At 35.5% G+C, this 17116-nt stretch overlaps 1 protein-coding gene across 4 annotated transcripts in view; it reads left to right on the top strand.

Moving 5' to 3' along the window:
• The window catches only part of Btbd10 (BTB domain containing 10), a 56124-nt gene that overhangs the window by 15524 nt on the left and 23484 nt on the right, over positions 1-17116 (top strand). The gene's annotated exons all lie outside the window — the stretch shown is intronic.

Genomic DNA, 17116 nt, shown 5'->3' with positions numbered 1-17116 from the left:
AAATGTATTCTATGGGCACACTGATGGAATGGGAACATTCATCTTTCCAGACAGACTCGGCTGGTTCATTTTGAGTTTGTTGCATGGAATGAAATTGATCTCAAAAGTTCATGCTTATGTTTGTTATTTTTTTTAACTTTGATTTTACACTGTGTGATAAAATGAGAGCTTCATTTAGAATACTTTGTAATCTGATAATATAAGACATTAACTGACAGTTCATAAATACCACATTGCATGGGTATGTAAGGATGTTTTCATAGAGAATTTTGCTTTCTGAATATTATGTAGAGGATATTACTGAAGTAAATTAGCTTACTCAAATAAAAAATTTCTTCTGATTATTGACAACAAATATAAATCTTCTCTAAATAATAATACTAAAACTTTGAATTCCTTTTTGTCATATTAAAAACTGTTTGAATACCTTAAACTTTGTATTTAGAAAATATGAGTGATTAGGTACTTTCTAACTTCTTACCTGACAAGATACTTACACATATTGTAGATTTTCATGTGTTGTCTTAAGTTAATGTCGATTTCATTAATTTGCAAGTACATGCTATACAGTGTAAATATTTTTTGTTTGTTTTATTCTCTGTGTATATGTTCTTCAAGTAGGACTCTCATTTATTTCCTAGAACAAGAAATTATCTTGTTCTTATTTTAGAGGCTTTAATGATATGAGTCTTATCATTGTATGGAACTATAGTTGTATGTATCATAGTACATGTGTCTATTTCAAGTGAATTTTGTGTTATGCTTTTTAATTCTTGATACGTTTCTGCTGGTGTGCAGTAGTGCATTATTTAATGAAGATGTGATAAGGGTACAAATTTCATTGTTTGTTTTTAGAAAGGTTCATGCATTCAGAGGGAAAATTTTATAGTAGTGATGTTTTCATTTCAGTAACCTCTCTGTTTCTATATCCTGAATGGCTGTGTTTTAAACTTTTTGTGGTTCTGGGGATTGAGCATAGAGCTTTGTACATGCTAACGAAGTACTTTGCTACAAAGAATTTTGTTAGCAACTTTTTGATGCTGTTTTGGGGTAAGCAGTAATAGTATATAGGGTTATTTGAATGTAAGATATTGAAGTGAAATAAAAAATATTAAGGCAGGACAGTGTATTGGCAGCACATAGGAGGCAGAAGCAGGCAGAACTCTGTAACTTCAAGTCTATTCAGGGCTACAAACTGAGACTCATTTTGAGGGGCAGGGAGAGAAAGTGGAAGAAGAAAGAAATTGGTTTAAATTTCTTTTAAGCTAGGTGTGGTAGCGCATGCTTAAGCTCTAGCATTTGGTAGGTGAAGTTGGGAGGATCAGATATTCAAGGGCAACCGGGCTACTTGAAACCCTGTCTCAAGTCAGCAAAATGTTAATGGGGACTAGAGAAAAGACCAAAGTTCAATCTCAGCACCTACATTTGGCAGCTCAGAATTGCCTTCAGTTCCAGTTCCAGGGGATCCCTGTGTCTTGAGGCCTCTAGGGCACCTGCATGTGCATAACATAAACTTATACAGACATACATGCATACACATAAATAATTTTCTTAATATTATGGGAAACCTTTTGAGTGGATTTATATTAAGACTCATTTATTTTAAGCCCAAATAAAAACAGCTTACTTTTAGAAATTGCTCATCCTGTATTTTAGGAATTTCACTTAAAACACTGTAAGAGAAAAAAAAAAAGGCTGTTTAACAACAACAAAAGAGACAAACCTGCCCTCAGTTCAGGAGGGCACTCAAAGGGTGCCAGGATGCTTGTGGGCACTGCTGTGGAGTACTTGGATCCATATATAGGCTAATTAGAAAATTGTAGGACACATAAATCATCGCACTGACTTGTAAAATGAAGTTCAGAGAAAGGGTCATTGTCAGCTTGAGTTAGAGGAAAATAAGATGAGCTAGTCCTGAGGCGCTTACAGCATTAGAGTAAAGGATGGGTATATCTGTCAGGACCTTCAGGAGATTACCTTGCCCGGATCTGAGGGCACAGCTTTGTATAGTATCACTGTTTCCATTAGGTAGCTGAAAAAAAAAATGAGGTTAATAGTCTTGCCCAAGACTATCCAGCATGTAATCACAAAGCTCTAATTTATAGACGTTATTCTCATCCATTTTCTTTTTAAATTTTTAAATAATGTATTTTTACAGATAGATCAGGTATAATGAACTCATTTCCTATCACCCAGACTGGTTACTAATTCATGTCTGATACTCTTAGACTCTGTATTTCCTCCTGTTCACCACCACTCCCTACCCCCTTTTTACTCTCAAGTATTTTGACATTTGAATAAATTAGCCTGTTTTTTTTTTTAAGGGGTTTTGTTGGTGGTGGTGGTAGTTTTGGTACTTAAATCCAGAGGAAAGAGGTACCTCGTGCATCATAGTTGCTTAAGAATATCAGGGTCAGAGTCCTCTAATTTGTTTGACTTTCCCCTCAGGTTCACAAGATGAATGTGTAGCATTAACCATTATCTTTACCTTCTAGACAAAGGTGAATGAGAATATTTGGGGGAATTTCTAATAGGTATCTGCTTATAAAATGATATCACTATCTCTAGATCAGGGAGGCTGAGAATAAGGAAATATAGTTTTTAATTTAGGTCTGTTGTTGCCTTAAGCAAGACTGGAAAATTATACACACTAAAATGGATTTTGTAAATAGTAAATAATTTTCTTCATTTAATTTTAGTAGATAACGTAAAAGTTATTTTTTAAATGTGCTATTTTATGTGTATTTTTAAATAACATTATGTTTTTAGTAGTTTTACTTTAATGCCCCCGCCTTCTTTACTCCCAATGATCAAATAAGTGTGTATTTATAAAAGAAATAGTAGTTACCTTCTATGTGTACTGACTTTGTTAATAATTAAGGGCTTGGTATAGAAATCATGATTTCTAGGTAATACAATTTTTTATTTTTGAGATTATCAGATTATTATTTAATTAAAACATTTCTCTTTTTTTCTGCCTTCAAACCCTCCCACAAATCTCTGCTCAATTTCCTTCAAGTCCATGACCCCTTATTTTCACCAGTTTTTATTGCATGCATGTGTATGTGTGTATATATAATTCTAATTCCCTCTGTTTTTTTAATGCAGATTTTCTATGATGAACCTAGAATTTATATACAAATAAATTAGGTTAAAACCAGTGAGCTTTGCTTCTGTGTTACATACATATATGATATATGTATAGTATAGGTAATATGTATGTAGAGGAACTTTCTAGCTTGCTGAAGTTGGTAACAGTGATTTCAGTTGAAGCATACTTGGCCTGAAATGTGATAACTTTTCTTTAAATTACAAATTAGAGGGCTTTTTAAAACTATTTTTAAAAAAGAAAACTAACACCTCTTTTGTAAAATGTTAAAATGTCTGACTAAAAAAAAACACACTAAAGGCTCTTGAATTTGATAGAATATGACTATGTAAAAACTGCTCTCTGCAGTCTGCTCAGGTTTCTAAAGATAAATGCATATATCCAATATCAGACTTTGCAAGGTTTCATTTCCACACAGAAGCATACATGCTTGGTTTTTTGTTGTTTTTTTTTTTTTTTGAGACTACATGTAAAACATGCTTTTCCATTCCCTTTTAGAATAGTTAGAATAGGAAAGTTTGGTTCTTAACAGAATAGTTGTGGGTGGATTCTTAGGCTGCAGGTATTTTCCTTGTGGCTTTAAAGAGCTCGCTGTCTACAGCGGATACACGGATACTGGAAGGAATGGAGTTATCTGCATCCTAGTTCTAAGACCTGGCAAGCCATCAGAGCTAGAATTAGCTTTACAGATGGCATTTGGCAACATATCTACATATCTCTAAGCCCTCCGCTCCTGCGTTTTCTTCCACCTGCCTATCAATTACAATAGCCAATCACTGTTTAGGAATGGAGAAGTGGGATGATCACTGCTCACACGATGCTGTTTGGTTAGAAACGTCAGTGCTGCACAACCCACGGCTGAGTCAGTGTCTGTGAGAAAATGAGCTGAATTAATATTTAGAGGGGGTTGATTCTCTGAACATTTAAGGCTTAAATAGCTGCAACAGCAGGATTACACAGTAGAGAGGAGAAAGCTAAAGGAAGTCTGGACAGGTGAGGTAGGAGGAGACTGGAAGATTTTCTGATTGTTCAGAAGGATCTTGAGGATGATGGAAATACCAGATGAACTAAAGTTTCCTAGTAATGCCCAAGGATGCTGACCTGGCTTTCAGTGCTGCATTGTTTGAAAAAGCAGAGTCCCTTTACACTCTGATTTTAAATTTTTTCTCTTGTTTTTGTGTGTCTACCCTGGCATATACTAAAGGAAGGTGTGTATTCATTTTTTACATGCTATCTCTGAATTATAACTATATACAAGAATGAATATAAGAGAGGTAGAGAGAGAAATGTTAGCCTTTGTTTCATAATAGGCATTTACATTTCTAAATGTAAAAGACCATGCTTTTGATTTGAGTTTAATGGTACATTTAAAATAAATGGAGTATGTTATTGTTTTCATGGGTTTGGTGCTTTGTTATTTCATGTAACCTGAGAATGTATTATATTTAGTATTATATTTTATGAATGCAAAACTTAACTAAGGAAACAAATTTTGAAGCAATTTGATACATTGGAAATAAAATTCAAGATAAAAAATTAAATAATTACCTGAAAATGGAGTTAAGGAGATTTTTTTTCTTTGAAATGAATTAGAGATGAATGGAACTGTTTATATGTAGACTGAATTTGTTTGAATGGGGAAGCCCTGTGGCTGGACGACTGTCTAGTCTACAGGATGCAAGCAGAAGATCTAAATGCTGCTACTGAGAAAGAATTGCCGGGCACGATCTGTGTGTTAGTGTAATTTAATGTTAAACCTGATCAAAAATTTGTAAACGAGGATAATTGCTCTTGGTGTGATATTTTAAATCTTTACAGGTGACAATACTTGCTTGATTAGGAAATTTTAGCACAATTTAACATATTAATAAAATTTCCTCTGTCTTTATTACAAGTTATTTTGTAGGGATTTTTGGTATATTCGGTATATTAAAATTACTTTATTCTAATGTAAGTAATTATAACATCTTTGCCTTATTTCATATCATTATTATTCCCCTGCCTAGTCTCTAAAAATATGAGCATTCAGTTATATCTATCTATATATGTGTGTGCATGTATATATTACTATATATTATATATTTTTACTGATTATATATGTGACATATATACATATATAAAAATTTTGTATTGGTGGTCTTTGGCCTAGAAATGATTTTTATAAGCTTGTTACCATAATAAAATTGTAAAAGGAGAACTTCAAGCTGAATCTTCTTACCTTATACTTTGTGGAATATTTATCTCTGGTTCTGCTTGTTCTTTTCTAGTAATAATTCTTGTCCTATTATGAAAGTGATACATATTGATTACATCAATTTGATAAGCACTGAAAAGCATATAGAAGAAATGTTACTATTCTAGTAAAAGAAAATAATACTTAGACATTGCATCTTTAACCAAATATGAATATATATCATACATGTATATTTTAAATGACTTCCAGATACTATTAAATGTCCTGTTATATAAGATATATTCTAAAAATTATAAACTTTCTGTCATGGTCATCTATAGCATAGTTGTGTTACACAGTGCCATTTAATTAATTGTAGTTCTTCTGAAATTTGACCAGAGAAATTATTAACATGGTTTCATTTTATATTTTTCAAAAAGGAGGACTGTTTTAAGGAGTTAAAATGTAATTTTTATTTTTTCTAACAATAAAAAGATCCTTGATATGATTTCACCTTGAGCTCATTAAAGATATGCACAGTGTTTAAATGAAGCAGATAGTTGTAAAGTATTTTTTAAAAGTCCATATAAAAATCAGGAAGATTGGGGTTCAAATGAGATGAGACATTAGAAAATGGGAGCACTGTCCAGAAAGGTCTGTTGTTTGACATTTCATGAAAGAAGGTAGGTTCAGGGAAGTGCAGTAATAGTGTGTGACAGTGAAGGAGGGACCTCAGCTCGGTTTAGAAGCTTCTCAGAGAGGAAGAACGCTAGAAACACCAATAACAAACACGAAAACAAGCTTGTTAATGACACAGAAGCCAGAGAATGGTGTAGATGATCCAAGGAGGGAGCTGCAGTCAATCAACATCTTCCACTTATTAGTAATTCTTGTGATCTTTGAAGATTTATAAAAGCATAAGGACTGCTGAAAGATTCTGTGTCTGGTTTTGAAGCAGACACAACATTTTGGAACAGAAACGAGAAGGATAATATAGAGCTAACTAACTAAAAGAAGGCCAGATGAGAATGAAATGCAGTTGCAGTTAGCATGCCGTGTGCCCTTGGAAGATGGAAGATGTTTGAACCCTTTTTGTAGAATACCCTTGAATGTAAGGTAGGTAAGGGGACTAAATGTAAGGAATTCCAAGGATATTTGTAAGGTCTGTTAGACACCAGTGTGTGGTTTTAGTGTTGTGTATGAGAAGTTCCTGAGGGTGGCTGTTAATACAGGACACACAAAAACAATGTAGGACGGCTGCTACCGTCCCTGTTCTCTCCCCCACCTTTCTCAGTTATTAAGGACTCTTATAATAAGAAGTACTTTCAAGATACTTGAAAAATTTTAGTTTGACAAAGAAATTAAGCCGGGCGTGGTTTTGCATGCCATTAATTCCAGCTCTCAGGAGGCAGAGGCAGGCGGATCTCTGTGAATTTGAGACCAGCTTGGTCTACCAAGCTTCTAGGACAGTTAGGGCTACATAGAGAAACCTTGTCTCAAACAAACAAACAACAACAACAAAAAAAAAAACAGGAAAGAAATTAAACTTGGTTTGGTCAGGCTTACTTGAGGCTAGCAGCATGAACTCCTGAAACTGAGGTTTGCGTCATAGCTCAGACCTTGAACTTAATTAACTCTGATTTCAGACAGCTAGTGGATATACTGAAATTTCAGCTAGACTTCACAAACATTAATAAGATATACCAAGATAAAACCATAGTTTTGTTAGTTTATTCATTTGTTTGTTTTGTCAGCGTGACACAGGCTATAGTTGCCCGGAAAAAGGAACCTCAGTTGAGGCATTGCCTCTGTTATAGCTGTTAGGCAAGTCTGTGAGGGCATCTTTTGATTAGTGATTGATGTGGGAGGACCCAGCTCACTGTAGCATGGGTTGCATAGAGAAGGCAAGCTGAACAAGCCACAGGGAGCCAGACAGCAAGCAATATTTCATCCTGGCTTCTGTTTTGGTTCCTGTCTTCCAATATTTTTCTGGCCTTAAGTTCCTGCCCTGACTTCCTTAGTGATGAACTGTGATCAGAATGTATAGGCCAAATAAATTCTTCTCTCTATGCTTTGATCATGTTGTTTTTACCACATCACATTTCTTAGTTAGAAATCTAACAAAGACAGACATATTTAAAATTAAGTAAGATAACTCCTCAGAATAATAATTACTGTTGTGTACTTGTGTCAGGTCTCTCTGCTAGATATGGTTACCGTCTATAAATGAATACCAGTCACACTGCAGAGACTGTTTTTCATCTTTACAGTTTTCTGACGTGAATGCTACTATGTCAGTGGCTTCTGAAGTTTTGTTGTCTTAGTTCTATTCCCTTCTCCTTTCTTAGGAACCTGCATGTTGCATGAATACTGACTTCTTTGTTTGATTTTCTTTTCACTTTTTTTCTCTTTTGAGGGTATTACAAATATTTTCTTTCTCTGTGTAATCTTTTAAAAATTGGGTTTTTTGTGGTGGTTTGAATGAGAATGGCCCCCATATGCTTATATTTAAACATGTGTTCTGCAGTTGATGGGACTGTTAGGGAAAGACTAGGAAGTGTGGCCTCATTGGAGGTGTGTCATTGGGTGGGCTTTGAGATTTCAAAAGCCCACGCCATCCCCAGTTAGTTTCTCTCTCTTTCTTTCTGCCTGGATCAGTTGTAAGCTATTAACTACTGCTTCAGCACCATGAGCGCATGCTGGCTGACGTGTTCTCCCACCACGATGGTCACAGACTCTAACCCTTTTAAACCCTGAGCTCCAATTAAATGCTTTCTCTCATAAGCTGCCTTGTTCATGGTGTTTGACATGACAGTAGAAAAATTACCAAGACAATTCTGAATTGTAAGAGTTCATTACTATTCTTTAATATGTAATTTTCCCACCACCACTATGAGGACACAGAACTGTGACATCATCACTGAAAAATTTACCAACTCTACCTTTGTCAAGCCATGAGTGTTTCTACGCCATTGTCACTTGAAAGCTATTAACTAAGTACAATCAGATAAACTTTTGGTTCTTTTTTTCTTCATATAACATAATGCGCTTGAGATTCATTCACAAAGTTAGGCTTATTAGTAGTTTATTATACTTTTTTATTTAAGAGTGATAACCCATAGTGTGGTTGTACCCTGGCATATTATCTCTTCAGAAAACGTCATGGTTAGTGTCATAAACCTCAAAGCAGTGTTTAGAGTTGGATTTTTTTATTTTTTGTTTTGTTTTTTTTCTTTTTGACACAGGGTTTCTCTGTAGCTTTGGAGCCTGTCCTGGAACTAGCTCTTGTAGACCAGGCTGGCCTCAAACTCACAGAGATCTGCCTGCCTCTGCCTCCCGAGTGCTGGGATTAAAGGCGTGTACCACCACCACCCGGCTAGAGTTAGATTTTTAAAACATTATGCATGACTTTTATATGAGAGTTCTATTGTAGGAATTTATGGTTTTATTATACAAAACTGAGCCATTTATAATTAAGTAATAAATTAGTATTGCATAAAGAAATCAGTAGCATTGTAAGGTAAAGTTGTAAAATTTTAAATGCAGGTAGGTATTTTGGTTGACTTTATTTAAAGTTGGTTTATTTACATAGCAAGAGGTAGTAGAAGTTAATGGTCCCGTATTGATTAAACATTATGATGTGGAAGGGTTCGTGATTGAGGAATCCGATGTGGGTGTTTGTCATAGCTTAGTTGGATAGTGTTGGTCTGTGAGCCCTATAGTTAGTGGTCAGTTGCTCTTGTAGCTGTTTTTAATCTGTTGTTGGTTTCTGAGACCATAAACTATACAGCTGTGTGGAAGATTCTGTGTCGGCTGATGGGGAAAACTTTAATGTGAGCCAGCGAGAAAGCTATGGAAGGAAAAGACTATTACGAAAAGAAAAACTGAATTAAAATTCGTTATGTATAATGAGGGTGGCTCAGCACTGGTTTCCTGGTATGGTAGTCTCAAGCACATTGTGTGGCCAAAGAGCCGATTTTGGTGTACAGTTTGATAAATTTAAATATTTTATACACTCATAAAACCTCAACCACCATAAGTGTAATGCTGTAATTTTACATCCGAAAGTTTCCTGAGTGCCCTTTCCGCAGTCGCTGCCCTTTATGTTCGTGCATCCACCAAGCTGTCTTCTGACTCTACCCATTGTATTTCCTAGAATTTTATGTATTTTGTTGTCTGCCTCTTGGAGTTAACATAGTTGTTTTGAGATTTACTCCTTCTATGAGTTGTATAAGTAGTGAAAAATATTTATGTTTAATGAGTCTTATCATCTGTAGGAATATACCACAAAAGTTTGCCTACCTGCTCACGGACATTCAGTAGTTTTTAATTTTGAATGGTTATATATAAAACTTAGAAAAATATTTGTGTATACAAGTTAAATTTTTTATTAATATTTATTGAACTCTACATTTTTCTCTGCTCCCGTCCCAGCCTCTCCTCTCCCCCTTCAGCCCTCTCCCAAGGTCCTTATGCTCCCAGTTTACTCAGGAGATCTTGTCTTTTTCTGCTTTCTACTTCCCATGTAGATTAGATCTATGTAAGTCTCTCTTAGTGTCCACATTGTTGTCTAAGTTCTCTGGGATTGTGGCTTGTAGGCTGGCTTTCTTTGTTTAAAAACCACCTATGAACCAGCCTGGTCTATAAGAGCTAGTTCCAGGACAGGCTCCAAAGCTACAGAGAAACCCTGTCTCGAAAAAAAAAAAAAACACCTATGAGTGAGTACATGTGATAATTGTCTTTCTGGGTCTGGGTTACCTCACTCAAAATAATGTTTTCTAGCTCCATCCATTTTCCTGCAAAATTCAAGCTGTCGTTATTTTTTGCTGCTGTGTAGTACTCCATTATGTAAATGTACCACATTTTTCTTATTCATTCTTTGATCGAGGGGCATTTAAGTTGTTTCCAGGTTCTGGCTATGACAAACAAAGCTGCTGTGAACATAGCCGAGCACATGTCCTTGTGGCATGATTGAGCATCCTTTGGATATGTACCCAAAAGTGGTATTACTGGGTCTTGAGAAAGGTTGTTTCCTAATTTTCTGAGAAATTGACACACTGACATCTAAAGGGGTTGTACCCACCAACAATGCAGAAGTGTTCCCTTTTCCCCACAACCTCTCCAGCATAAGTTGTCATCAGTGTTTTTGATCTTGGCCATTCTTACAGGTGTAAGATGGAATCTCGGAGTTGTTTTGATTTGCATTTCTCTGATGACTAAGGATGCTGAACATTTCCTTAAGTGTCTTTCAGCCATTTTTGATTGCTCTGTTGAGAGTTCTCTGTTTAGGTCTGTACTCCATTTTTTTTATTGGATTATGTGATCTTTTGGTGTCCAATTTCTTGAGTTCTTTGTATATTTTGGAGATCAGACCTCTGTCTGATGTGGGGTTAGTGAAGATCTTTTCCCATTCTGTAGGCTGTCGTTTTGTCTTGTTGACCGTGTCCTTTGCTTTATAGAAGCTTTTCAGTTTCAGGAGGTCCCATTTATTGTTTCTCTCAGTGTCTGCTGCTGGGGTTATATTTAGGAAATGGTCTCCTGTGCCAATGCGTTCAAGTGTATTTTCCACTTTCTCTTCTATGATGTTCAATGTGGCCAGCTTTATGTTGAGGTATTTGATCTATTTGGACTTGAGTTTTGTGCATGGTGATAGATATGGTTCTATTTTCATTCTTCTACATGCTGATATCCAATTATGCCAGCACCACTTGTTAAATATGTTTTCTTTTTTCCATTTGATATTTTTTGCTTCTTTGTCAAAAATCAGGTGTTCGAAGATGTGTGGATTGATATCCGGGTCTTCTATTCGGTTCCGTTGGTCCTTCTCTCTGTTTGTATGCCAATACCAGGCTGTTTTCAGTATTGTAGTTCTGTAGTAAAGTTTGAAGTCAGGGATTGTGATGCCTCCAGAAGTTCTTTTATTGTACGGGATTGTTTTGGCTATCCTGGGTTTTTTGCTCTTCCATATGAAGTTGAGTACTATTCTTTTGAGGTCTTTGAAGAATTTTGCTGTAATTTTGATGGGCATTACATTGAATCTGTTAGTAAAGTATAGTTTTATATACTTCATTTTATCTGTATTTGTATTTTTTCTGTTATTTTGGAAGTTTAATATATGTATAAGTCCTTTAGAACAGAGAATTATTTTCTCTCATCAGTGCCTTTTTGTTGTTCTTTAATGGTGATTTTTGAAGAGCAAAATTTTTAATTTTAATGGTCAATTATTACTTTATTCTTCTACATATTTTGCTTTTTATTTCTAAAGTTTTATGTTTATGTATATGATCCATTTTGAGTTAACTCTTGTGTATAATGTGAGCTACTGACCAGACCAGAATCCTGTTGCTCTTTCAGTTCTAGAAGTCAAATGTCCATTGCTTATCTGTTCCAGTACCATTTGATAAAATATACTTTCTTCCTTTATTACTTTTGAATGCTATTGAAATTATCTATATAAATGTATGTAGGTTCTTTTCTAGTCGATTATTTTGCTTGTTTATCATGATGCCTATACTATATTGTATTCATAAGTGTGATTTTATTTATTTATTTATTATGTATACAGTAGTCTCAGTATTCTTTCTGCATGTATGCCTGCAGGCCAGAAGAGGGCACCAGATCTCATTACAGATGGTTGTGAGCCACCATGTGGTTGCTGGGAATTGAACTCAGGACCTTTGGAAGAGCAGGCAATGCTCTTAACCTCTGAGCCATCTCTCCAGCCCCCCACTGTGATTTTTAAAAATAAGTCTTGGAGTCAAGTTGTCAGTCTTATAACTCTCCTTTTTATTTTTAATTAGTGATTTAAATCATTCTAGTCACTTTGCATTCCCTGTGTTCACTCAGGATCAAGTCTAGAACCACCTGCATGTCAAACAGGCATGCCATTGAGCTCTACCTCTTTTCCCTCCTTACAAATTTCAAAATAGTTTGTCTCTTTTGAAATAACAACTCGGCTTAATGGGACTGGAGCAATGATTCAGTGGTTAAGAACACTGGCTGTTCTTCCACAGGACCTGAGTTCAGTTCCCAGCACCCACATGGTGGCTCACAACCATCTGTAACCCCAGTTCCAAGAGATCCAATCTCCGTTGGCTTCCAGGGGCACCAGGCATGCATATGGTACATAGACATACATGCAGGCAAAATACCCATTACACATAAAATTAAAAAACAAAACACTGTATGGTATTTTAATTGGAATTGTTTGTATCCATGGGGTCAGCATACAAAGAAGTAATACTGTAACAGTATTAAGTCTTCTGATTCATTAAAGTATGTCATGTCATGTTTTGAATGTTATTATAAATTGCTTTCTAAAAGAATGGTTTTTTTTTTTTAGTATATAGGAATAGACTTGATTTTAAAATAGAGATCTAGTATTTTGCACCTGTGCTCAGCTCATTTGGTTGTGATAGCATTTGAGTAAGATCTGCTATAGATGATCATGTGGTCTTGAGGATAAAGATGGATTTCCACTTTACCATTCTGAATACTTTCTACATGAGATAATCAGTTTCTAAAGAGGCCGTGTCCTTTTGACTCTTAGTTTCATAGGTTCCGTGCATACTCCCTGGCCCAGTTGTGTTGCATCTGTGGCAGCATAGCATGTTTGCATAGTGCACGGTGAGAGAGAGACTATTACACATGGTGCCAGAGCACTGAGAAGAGAAGGAAGGACCAGGCTTCCAAATTCTCTTTCAAGGGCATATCCCCAGTATGTCCTCAATACTTTCTTAAATTAGCAACCCCCCAGCAGACATCTATAGTACACAGGTCAGTGACCCAAGCCTCCAAGATGTGGACCCCTGGGAGACACTGAGATCCAGACTACAGCATTTTAGCAACATATTGAGTATAAGAAGCCCTTGATTTTGTTTCTCTCTTCTTGGGCAGAGTATTTTGAATATACTTGAATATTTTATAGATAGTCTTTATCTGCTTGATGAAGAGCTAAGGTTTTGGTTTGGTTTGGTTTGTATTTTATATTTAAATTAAGAGTAGATTGGCCCCTAAGTACTACTATGTATCATGCCATAGCACAGATTTTTGACATGGTGGGTGATTTTTAGTTTCTTTGTGTTTGGAATTTTAAAATTTCTCTTTTCACTCCTTTTTAATTAAAGATGTTTATTTAATTTCTGAATATTTTATAAATTTTTTCAATTTTAATTTAATTCTGTTGTAGTCAGGAAATACTTTGTATGATTAAGTTCTTTTAAGTTTATTGAGATTTGATTTATTGCCTAGAATATGGTTTGTTATTGTAAATGTTTGTGTGCACATAAGAAGTATGATTTTCCTGCTATTATTCTGTAACGTGTTCTATAAGTTAGGTCAAATCAGTTGATAGTGTTATTAAAATCACATTAATGGATTTGTGTCTGCTTCCTCTTCTAAGTATTTCAGTAGACCTGAGAATGTAGATTAGATGTGAAGTGTGCACCTATACATGAGTCTCTGGGTTTAATTCTCATGACCATAACACATAAGTAATCAAGTAAGTAAATACAAAAATAATATAACGGTGTTATAATCTCTAGTAATTGTGGGGCTATCTATTCTCATTTCACCAGTTTTTGATTTGCATAATTTGAGGCAGAAAAACATTTGAGTTGTTATGTGTTCTTAATGAATTTATCCCCTTTTCTTATGAAAGAACTTAGTTTTTGAGCTCTGCTTTGCTATTACAATGACCACCATTGTCTCTCATTGTACTGATGATAGCCTAATGTGTTTCTTCATCCTTTTATATTTAATCTCTCTGTACCTTCATATTTAATGTGTGTTTCTTGTAGGTGGGATAGTTAGGTTTGGTTTTTGTATCCCATCAAATAATCTCTTACGATGTAGATTGTTTGCATTTAAGTGGCCTAGATAATTTGTATATAAGTCTGTTATCTTGCTATTATTTTCCAATTATTCCATTTTTCCTCCCATCTTCTTGACTTTTTCTTGTCTTTTGGATCAACTGGCGTGTATATTTGTGTGAATTTTGTGTGTGTTTGCACACACAGGCATATAGAGGCTCGAGATTAATGTTGGCCATCTTCCTATCACTCTCTGCCTTGTTTTCTGAAATAAAATCTTGGCACTGAACCTGATTGGCCAGAGAGCTTTGAGAACTACCCCTCCTCCCATCCCTGAGGTTGCAGACACATTGCTGTGTTTGCCTTTTACATGGATGCTGGGGATCTAAATTTAGGTCCTCATGCTTACACAGCAAAATACTGTTGCCCATTGAGTCATTGTTATAGCCCCAAATAATCGTGTGTGTGTGTGTGTGTGTGTGTGTGTGTGTGTGTTCATTTTATTTCAGTTTTTAGCATTGTAACTAAAACTCTGTCTTGAGCTCTTCCGGTACACTGTCTGTATACCTCCCAGCACTGTGTCACTTCTTGTATGGTAGAAAGCGAGTGCTGCCGTCTCTCCAGTCCCAAAGTTTGTTTTATTGCACTCGTCATATTGTTGCAGTTATTGTTTAAGCTAATTTTTAAAGAAGAACAGAACAGTAAGGAAAACAATACTTTTCCCTTGCAGTAGTTACTCTTTTCAGGGTCCCTCATTCCTTGTGTAGATCCATGTTGTTATCTGGCATTATTTTTTCTTCTACCGGAATTGTTTCCTTTTACCTTTTGGATAGATAGACACATGATCAATTTTCTTTTTGTCTTAAATTTGTTTTTGAAAGATAGCTTTGTTCTAGACCCCCAAGAACCTATTATTTGGTGTTGCATTTTTCTTTAAAGTATATAGGCAACTGTTGTAGTTAGGGTTTCTTTTGCTGTGAGTAGACACCATGACCACAGCAACTCTTACTAAGAAAAGCATTTAATTGTGGTGCTTACAGTTTCAGAGGTTTAGTCCATTATCATCATGGCCGGAAGCATTATCATCATGGTGGTATGTAGGCAGACATGGTAATGGAGGAGGAGCTGTGAGTTCTATATCTTGATCCACAGACAACAGGTAGTGAACTGTATTCTGGGCATAGCTTGACATATATGAGACCTCAGAGCCCACTCCCACAGTGGCATATTTCCTCCAATAAGGCCTCACCTACTCCAACAAAACTATACCTCCTAGTAGTGCCATTCGCTTTGGGGTTCATTTTCCAAACCATGGAAGCAACTTATTGTGTGTATCTGTGACTTTGTAATTTTCATCAAATTTGGGAGAAATCCAGATGTTGTTCATTCCACATTTTCTCTTTTCACTTTTCTTCATTTGGGGATTCCGTCCAGGAGGTCATACTTGAATTTGACCCACACCATACACAAGCTCTGCTTATCTTGCTTCTTACACTCTTCTGTGAAGCTGGTTGAATAGGGTAATAACTGCAGTCCTGCTACTGCTAGAGGCAGGTACTGGGAATGAGCTACTTTCTTTCTCACCTGTCTCAGGTGACACAATGTACATTCTTAAATGCAGCCCAGAGCAGAGCTGTCACTGTGAGCTTGCCTGACCTTGTTGTTTATTCTGCATATATTGCTTTGTCTCCAGAGTGTTTTGGTGATTTAATATTATTTAGTCAAATAGAGGAGAACATAATTTGTCTTCTGTAACACCTGATTTCTAAATGCTGATTCAAGGTGCATGCTATTTGACATATAAAGAAATGTGATGACACCATTTGCATTTACTTAAAAATCTAAGGAGTTTAGAAGTTAAGGCAGTATTTCAGTAGAACATTTAGCAGTGTCTAATTTTTTTTAAGCTAAAAATGATGTCTTATAAAAAGACTGTTTTAATTAATTAGTCTGCTTAGCCCTATTCATACTGAATATTTAGCCTATATTTGCTTAGCCATAGTTGTGATTGGACAGTCTATGAAATTACTAGGTCACATTTAGGAAATTTGCTTTCTTGTAGTACAAAATGATAAAATCTTAGCAGTGAGAATAATAGAGGTTTTGAGGCCTTCACCACCCCCATATGTGATCCTTCTATTAATATAGACTCCTTTTTTTTTCTACTTCAGAAGTCAGCCAGGAATTCTGAAATTCTTGTTCCAGTAGTAGAATTTCTTGGTTCTATTTGAAGAAAACAGTTATGTTCTAAGAATATAACTGTTCCCCCTTTTTTCTAGAAGGAACATGAGAATGGAAAGTTTTTTTCTTCTTAAGGCTTGCGAGAAACATAGTTGCAAATGCTAACAGACTGATTTTATATCCCTAGGCATAACTAAGTCTGCCTTATCTTCTGTGCCTGCAATCTCTGTTTTAGCAGGGTGGTGACTGATTTCCTTAGTGAAACAAACCACACACACACACACACACAAAAAAAACTAGAGCAGTATAGTTAATAAACTAACAAAAAAGGTGACCTTGAGTCACTAAAGGATTTAAATCTGCCTTTGGAATTGTAAGATTACATTTTAACCAGTGTGGTTTTGGTAAAAAGAAAACATTGTAATGTAGAGGGGAACATTAACGTGAATCAAGACTCAGCTTACAGTATTACTGCCACCTTGGCTAGTGTTGCATGACCAAGCAAATGTGGAAGTTTGAACTTTTCTGTCCTCTTCTGTTGTAACTAAACAAGTAACAACTTGCTAAGAGGTGCATTGTGAGGACATTCAGAACAACTGAGTCTTTGATTGTGCTTCTGCTGAATCTCCTAAAAGCATCTTTGTTTTGGTTATCATAATTATTTTAAACAGAGTCTGACAAAATGCATATTTAAAAGTCAACCACTGTATATATTTCTGAACTTTTTAATCATGTTATTTTTATCTAGTATACTGTGCTGTTATTTTAAGTAATATATTATTCCTCTCATGTAAATATGAATACATACATATATATACATACATAGATGCATACTATGTTTAT

Source organism: Arvicola amphibius, chromosome 1, assembly GCF_903992535.2.
Source record: "Arvicola amphibius chromosome 1, mArvAmp1.2, whole genome shotgun sequence".
NCBI lineage: Eukaryota > Metazoa > Chordata > Mammalia > Rodentia > Cricetidae > Arvicola > Arvicola amphibius.
Note: the sequence above shows the minus strand (reverse complement) of the source record. Positions and strands in the feature narration are given on the sequence as shown.